Raw genomic sequence first — 7,113 nt, forward strand, 5'->3', positions numbered from 1 at the left:
AACAAGAAAAAGACTCAAGGCAGCCTTTTTGGTGCATCAGGATCCTTGAACTTTGTGTTTTTGTTTCCCCTTTAGGAAGAATGTAGGTTTCCATTTCTTTTAGAACTGCCTTGTCTGCATTTGCCACGTCTTCAAAGTTACCTTTCTCTTCATCAGACATTGTCTTCTACCTCTCTGAGCTCTTTTAGTAAAACTCTGAGAAGGTGACTGAAGCATCTGGTTGCTTCTTGTGCTCCTCCTGGAATGTTTGCACAAAGGGCGCCTATGATACATTTTGCTTCTTGGTCTCAGGATCTTCTTTGCCCGTGTATAGTCATTTTTTTTCAGTGTGATGCAGAATCACCCGGTGCCCATGTGACTCTCACTTGCCCTGGCCCTGTCTCTTTGGAGCTCAGTATACTGCAATGGCTGTCAGCTTAGGGGATGATTTTAACAATGATGTAACATTAAGTACTAGAAGACTGATATAAGGTGTTGCTGTATTTTTTTTTAAGTTAGGGAAGTAAGACACGGAACTTTTTTTTTTAGTAAATTCTACATGGGGCTTGAACTCATGACCCCGAGTCATGTGTTCTACCAAATGAGCCAGCCAGGTGCTCCAAAACACAGAATTTTAGTTACGATATTTTCCTAAGCGTATATTCTATATCTAGATGCATAGATTAACACAGTTCAGTTTAAAAAGTTTAAGTATATAAATAATTATTTTGTATAAATAAAGTGGTCAGAACCATGTTATGGTTTTAACTAATCCTTTATATATAACTATTTCCTCAACAAGTGCCCTCCAAGTGTGACCAGACAGTAAGGTAACAGTTCATCCTGGTTTGCCTACGACTTCTTTCCTGGTTGTGTAACTAAAAGTCTGCATCCTGGAGTTTCTTTAGTCCTGAGCAAAATAGAATGCTTGGTCACTCTACAAAATAGTCCTTAGGTTAGCATTTCCCAATTATGTTTTTGGGATAAAGTACTAGTTTAAAAAAAAAAAGTGAAATTCTCAGTTCTTAAATATTTATTTAAGTAATCTCTACACCCAATGTGGGGCTCGAACTCACAATCCCAAGATCAAGAGCCTCCCCCTCTACTGACTGAGCCAGCCAGGCACCCCTCAGTTCTTAAATTTTAATGTACTCAAAAAAAAAAAAAAAAAAAAACAGATTGTAAAGCACTTTTATTAACAGTAGATATTTAAACCGGCCTGATCTCTTCAAAAAGTCAATGTCATTGTAAAACAAAAAGTAGAAATGCAGAGGAACGGTTCTAGATTAAAAGAGACTAAAGAGACATCTAAAACTAAAGCATCTTGGGGCACCTAGGTGGCTAAGTTGGTTAAGCGTCTGCCTTTTAGCTCAGGTCATGATCCCAGCGTTCTGGGATTGAGCCTTGTGTTAGGCTCCTTGCTCAGTGGGGAGCCTGCTTCTGTCTCTCACTCTCCCACTGTGCTCTCTCTCTCTATCTTAAATAAGTGAAATCTTTTTTTAAAAAAAAAAGATTTTTTAAAAAGAGAAAAAATAAAACTAAAGTATCTCAACCAAAAGTAACTAAACACATCCTAACCAAATCTAATGAGATCTTCATTTGATCCTGGTTAAATATGCCTGTGTGTGTGTGTGTGTGTGTGTGTGTGTGTGTGTATGATCTTTGGAGGATAATTAAGGACATTTTGATATGGATTAAATATTAGATGGTATTAAGAAATAAGTGCTAAATCATAGGGTCAAAATGATATGACCATAAGAGGAGAATGTATTTCTTTTTAGATGACGCAGTCTGAAATATTTAGGATAAAGTTTTTGATGTTTGCAACTTATTTTCAAACAGTTTGGCAAGAAAGAAATATTTTTATACAGGTATAGATAAAGCAAAATTACTAAAATAACAATAATTAAGTCTAGGTGGTAAACACCCTAGTGTTTATTGTACTGTTCTTTAAACTTTTCTGTATTTTAAAACTACTCACAAATGAGGTTGAAGAAAAAAGGAGAAAAGATCTGACTGTCCTCATCATAATCCAGTGGTCAATTTTTCACATGATTGATAGGGAGACATTCAGATGTTATATACCTCTTGATTGTACAGGATGAAATATGCTAGTCATCTAGCCAAACATAGTAAGATAGGAGACAAAATGGTCATCTAAAGGACACCATAAAAAAAGCAACTAGAGAGGCACCCGGCTGGCTCAGTTGGTGGAGCATGCGACTCTTGATCTTGGAGTTATGAGCTCGAGCCACATGTTGGGTGTATAGAGTGCTTAAAAATAAAATCTTAACAAAAAATGTTTAAATCTTAAACAAAAATGTTTAAGCAACTAGAAAAATTTAGAAGATGGGATGATCTCCAGGACAGATGCCCCCATCTTCTCAACACATTGGTGTCATAAAAAAAGGGGATTACTTCTTTTTTTAAGATGTAGCCTTGATTATTTTTTATTTTTATTATTTATTTTTAAAAAGATTTTATTTACTTCTTTGTCAAAGAGAGAAAGAGAGAGAGAGCACAGCAGGGGGAGCAGCAGGCAGAGGCAGAGGGAGAAGCTGTCTCCCTGCAGAGCAAGGAGCCTGATGCCAGACTCAATCTCAGGACCCTGGGATCACGACCTGAGCCCCAGGTAGACACTCAACTGACTGAGCCACCCAGGTGTCCCAAAAAGGGATTACTTTAGATTTAAAGAGACTTAAGCTACATCATCAGAATCAATACTTGTTTCTAGATTGGATGCTGGTTTCAATGGAGAAGCTGCAGAGAACATTTTTGAGACAAATGGGAAGATTTGAATCGAGACTGAGTATTAGATGAGATGCAAATATATCGTCTTGGAAGGTAAAGATCGTTAACTGGAAAAAACATGTTATAAAGCAATATACACAGTGTGATCTCACTTTGATGAAAAAAAATATGTATATGTATATATGTAGAATATGATGTGGAAGGATACCCACCTTCCTTATAATATATTTTATATATATGTATTATATAATACATAATTATATAATCTCTGGAAGATGAGACTATGCTCTTTTTAAAAAATTTTTTTTTTAAATTTTTACTTAGTGGGGCACCTGGGTGGCTCAGTTGGTTAAGCGGCTGCCTTCGGCTCAGGTCCTCATCCCAGGGTTCTGGGATAAAGCCCCAGGTCGTCGTCGTCTTGTTGTCGGGCTCCCTGCTAAGCAGGCAGTCTGCTTCTCCCTCTCCCTCTGCTGCTCCCCCTGCTTGTGCTCTCTTCCTAGCGCTCTTTCTCAAATAAAAAAGCCTTTAAAAAAGTAAATTTTTACTTAGCTGTATTTTAAATTTTTCTACAGTGTTCATGTTACTGCTTTTGTAATTCTTTCTAAGGTTTAAAAAGGTCCACCCAAGCATCCAAGCTGTTGATTTCAGCTCAGGTTATGATCTGAGGTTCTTGGGATCAAGCCTGGTGTTGGGCTCCCTGCTCACTGGGAAGTCTGCTTGAGGATTTCTCTCCCTTTCCCTCTGCCCTGTTCACTCTCTCTCTCTCTGATAAATAAATCTAAAAGTAACCCCTCCCCCCAAAAAAGTCGAGTGCTTAACCAACTGAGCCACCCAGGCACCCCTAAAAAGATAAACATCTTAATGGATGTCAACTTAAAAGGGTTGGCAACATTTCTTTAATAGGCTATCTATCGCCAAGATGTTTTATAAGTTCTTAGTGCTGGCGTATATATGAATTTTTGGACGTATTCCTCCTGAGACTGATATGCCTGCTGTATTTCAAAACACCTTTGGCATCGGTGTTGGGAAGACAAACCAAAATCTTTTTTTTTTTTTAATTTTATTTATTCATTTGAGAGAGAGAGAGAGAGAGACAGCCAGCGAGAGAGGGAACACAAGCAGGGGGAGTGGGAGAGGAAGAAGCAGGCTCCTAGCGGAGGAGCCTGATGTGGGGCTCGATCCCATAACGCCGGGATCACACCCTGAGCCGAAGGCAGACGCTTAGCGACTGCGCCACCCAGGCGCCCCCAAACCAAAATCTTAATAACAACGATAAGTGATAGATTGTTGTATTTTGAGCAATGGCCAAGAGCACATTGGAAAAAGCAAATAGTTTTTACAATGAGATTTCAGTGTGATAGCTTCAGGAGGTCATTTCCACCACAAGAGGTGACTCTTGCCCAAGATAGAGGCAGCATTGTATTATGGCAGAAAAATTCCACACTGGAAGTCAGCTCCAGTCTCCAAACCTACCATTTGTTTTTTAAAAATGGAGGGGTGGGGTGGCCCCCACATTGGGCTCCCCGCTCGGAGGGGAATCTTTTTCTATTTGAGGTAATTATTTCATGGGCCACAACTGCAATGTGTAGCATAGGGTGAATAGGAGAACGGGAAGACTGCCTTCTTGTTTACTTCCTAGGTAACTGGAGAGGGGAGAAGACCACCTTCTGACGTCACCTTTTAGGTAGTACCAAAGTACTACTATGCACACATTTGTCATCGTTAAGCGCTGGTGATTTCATGCATTTCTCTCCCACTGAACGATAGTGTGGTATCCTTATTAACCAAGATGTATCACTTCATTTATTTCCTTTCTCCAGGACTCAAAGAGACCAAAGAAGAAAACAAGCAAGCACCCAACTCTGTTAACGACTTTGAACTAAACAGTTAAGATGTTTCTTTACTTTTGTACAAGTTTAGATCTGGGATGGCATCTAGAAGTTACCATTCTTCTTATACTTAGCCAGAAAACATGGTACATTATGTCTCACCTGGGCATACGGATCTCAGCCTCTGTTTGGGGGATTTTGAAGAGTAGAATATTGCTTGAAGAAGAGAGTTCAGGGCAGTCGTGTATTGGCTGTGGCAGAAGGGTGCCACAGATTAGCTTGATTTGAAAGTGTCGCAGATACTTTTGACAAGTACTTAACTAGCTCAGAAATACTGCCACTTCTTTTATGCAGTTAACTATAAGAACTCTTTACATTAAGCTTTGACTTTTGATTCAGAGATGGCTCCATTCTTTGTTGCTCTTTCTCTGACTTCAGATGCTTTTCCTGCATTATTTTTGTTAGTCGCCTAACAATAGTCCCTATCCTGACCTGATGCCTTTCATTTTAGATCCCTAATTGCTTTCCAAAAGGTAATTAAATCCCAGAGACTGGGGCACCTGGGTGACTCAGTCAGTTAAGTGGCTTCCTTGGGCTCAGGTCATGATCTCGGGGTGGGGGTGGGGGGGTGTTCCTGGGATCTGTCCAGCATCAGGCTCCCTGCTTAGTGGGGAGTCTGCTTCTCCCTCTCCCCCTCCCTCCCACTCTGCTCTCTCTCTCTCAAATAAATAAATAAAATTTAAAAGAAAATCTCAAGGGGCGCCTGGGTGGCTCAGTCATTAAGCGTCTGCCTTCGGTTCAGGGCGTGATCTCAGGGTTCTGGGATCGAGCCCCGCATCGGGCTCCTCCACTGGGAGCCTGCTTCTTCCTCTCCCACTCCCCTGCTTGTGTTCCCTCTCTTGCTGGCTGTCTCTATCTCTGTCAAATAAATAAAATCTTTAAAAAAAAAAAATCTCAAACTCTTGGACTTAAGAGAGCCTTTAACAGAGTTTACTTCTAAAGGCAGAACACAGTGATTTCTGGCAATTTCAGGTAGAAAGTGCAAGTGAGATAGCTTTCTCCCACCTCACCAAAGGACATGACTAAAGGAAAAGATCTCTGTAGAGCAGTCATGTATAGCTTTCCTATTAAATTAGACCCTTAAGTCCATTGGACTAAGATGACTAAATAAAACGATATTGTCTGTTCCTTTCCTGCTTCCAAGGTGACCCAAAAAGTTCTCTCCCATCCAAATCAAGGGTTGATGACACTGCTTTGATTGATGCCTTTTGTTCCCAAACCAAATTGTTTTTTATAGCCCACCCCCTGCCAGCACTTTCCAAAGTGCCACTGCCATCAGCTGCAGAGGGAGCCCCTTCCTCAGGCTTCCTGGTGAGCAGCTGCAGTGTGGTGGCAAGGAGCAGGGAATGGGAGGAGAAAGCAGTTTGCAGACAAATGGGCAGCTAATCTGACCAACAGCCCCATCACTAGAACCATAAAAAACTTCCTTTTTTTCCCACCCACTTGCCTCATCTGCATTTCTTAGCTGAGGTGGGTGGAATGTTCCTTGGAAGAATTATGGCTTCAATATGGTCTATCAAATAAGACTAAAAAAAATTTTTTTTTAACCTTTTTTTGCTTCTTAAACCAGTTCTGCTTATTTGGCCCAATATTGTCAGATCACTACAGACCTTACAGATATTAAAAGGGCAGGGGCGCCTGGGTGGCTCAGTTAAGTGTCTGATTTAGGCTGAGGTCATGATCTCTGGGTTCTGGGATCAAGTCCCATGTCAGGCTCCCTGCTCAGCGGGGAGTCTGCTTCTCCCTCTCTTTCTGCTTCTCCCTCTCTTTCTGCTTCTCCCTCTGCTTGTGCTCTCTCGTGCTCTCTCTCAAATAAATAAAATCTTTTTTAAAAAAAAAAGCAACAGAGAGACTATAATGAATAATTTCATGCCAATAAATTTTACAAACTAGATGAAATAGACAAGGCCCTTGAAAAAAACAGATTACCAATAATGTGTCGATCTCAACTACAATTTCTAGATCCCTCTTTAAACTTTCTATTATTACTCTCTCTGTGGTCAGCTTTTTATTATGAAGCTACCATGCGGAGCTTACTCAATTAGCATTCTTAGCTGTTCTACGAGGATCTGGTTACTTTTCAGCACAAGTTTTGTAATTCTGGGATAGAGAGGGTTAAGCTATTTTACAAGAATAAGCATCTCAGGGGTTAATCACTTATCTTATGTCAGGATTATAAAATCCTGATCCTTCTAGGTGGCCTTTATGTTGAGGCCTGAATGACAACCTCTCTGGACTTTATCTAGTGTTTCTGGTTCTTGTCAATGTGAGAACATTTCGAGGAGTCTTTAACGTATACATGTGGTTAGAGCCTCTTGCACCATAAAATGGTTAGACAAGGACCAATATAAAACAGTCAGTCTACAATGAAACTGAAGCTTTGGAAACAATCACATCCTTTTCAGTGGTGCTTGCTTTTATAATGTGTCATTTAGCAAATGGACTGTGAAGAATTAGTCATGCCAAACTTCTAACCATCCGATGACTGGCTCAG

The sequence above is a fragment of the Ursus maritimus genome, unplaced genomic scaffold (genome assembly GCF_017311325.1).
Source record: "Ursus maritimus isolate PB19 unplaced genomic scaffold, ASM1731132v1 scaffold_5, whole genome shotgun sequence".
Classification (NCBI taxonomy): domain Eukaryota; kingdom Metazoa; phylum Chordata; class Mammalia; order Carnivora; family Ursidae; genus Ursus; species Ursus maritimus.